This window comes from Echinops telfairi, unplaced genomic scaffold (genome assembly GCF_000313985.2).
Source record: "Echinops telfairi isolate 266 unplaced genomic scaffold, ASM31398v2 ScPeMD7_7469;HRSCAF=8507_1, whole genome shotgun sequence".
NCBI lineage: Eukaryota > Metazoa > Chordata > Mammalia > Afrosoricida > Tenrecidae > Echinops > Echinops telfairi.
This window is the reverse complement of record NW_022111373.1, coordinates 148,885,485-148,886,763: the sequence shown is the minus strand read 5'-3', so window position 1 is coordinate 148,886,763 and position 1,279 is coordinate 148,885,485.

The window sequence follows — 1,279 nt, the reverse complement described above, 5'->3', positions numbered from 1 at the left end:
TATTGCTGCCCCCTGATTGGTCCTGAGGGGTTTATCTGTTCTGGATTCCCTGTGTTACAAGCTTTTATCTGTACCAGTATACATGTCTAGCCATATTTGTAAGATAGAATTGGGGTCATGATAGTGGGCGGGGAAGAGGACAGAGTGGGGACCCATAACCCATCAGTAGTCAGTTGGACAGCCCCTGTCAGAAGGGCCACAAGGAATAGACGAGCCAGTCCGGGTGCAGTATAGCACCGACGAAACACACCACCTTCCTCTAGTTCTTTAAGGCTTTCTCCTTTACACCCTCCATTATAACTTTCCAATACGATGCTACAAAATTTATTGTTCAAACCTAGACTTTTTTGGGGGGTGGGGTGGAGATGTTTCTAGTTTTATTTGGTTGAGAGGATGCACAATAAAACACAGTTTCTACGTGTACAATTGAGTGATACTCGTGGTATTCTTCCATCTGTACAATTGCTTGCATCTTCTCTTGTTGACAAACTCCTTGCCCCATAAAGTCTCTATTGAATCTTTCAAATACCAATTGTCAATTTGACCCCACATCAGCTGGTTTGTTAAAATGCTCAGGGAAGCAGGCTGGTGCTAAGAAGACTTCAGGGGATATTTTGGGGTTTGGGAGAAAAAATATTTTAATCCCATTCCAGAGAACTGAGTACACTTCTTTGATACAACACCCCCATCTGACCAATGATCGTGCCATCAATACCTTTTTACATTAAAATCCATTGGACTCTTTCACTTATGGTGACTTTTTAGTAACATTTGGAAGATGTTGGTTCACCAGCTAATGCGTTATGCATCCATTCTAAGTCTTTGCATATGACGTGATTAAAAAAGTTCACGCATGTTAATGCCACCATCTGTTTCAACTGAAGAGAAGAAGGTGGGAGGAAAGTCTGGCATTTTCTAGAGTAGGAGGAGGTATTGCTCAAAATTACTCCCATACAGGATTCAACTGGCTGGCCATTCTTGTTTTACCTTCACTCGGCGTGGTGTCCTTTCGCTTTCTTTAGCTTATCTAATCAGTAACCACCCTGGAAAGTAGAATTGCGGAGTTAAAGGGCCTGAAAACCGAGCTCCTGCTTATTCACAAGGATCTCAGAGATGAGGACGCCGACGGTCTTGTCTTGACATCGAGCTGTAACCCGTAGAGAAGGCCACAGATCCCTGATCAGCAGCAGCAAGTGTTTCAAGTCCTCAAGTGTTTGCACTTCCAGCAAGCAAAGTTGTGGCATCTGCCTATCCCGGGCTGTTCATGAACCTTCCTCCC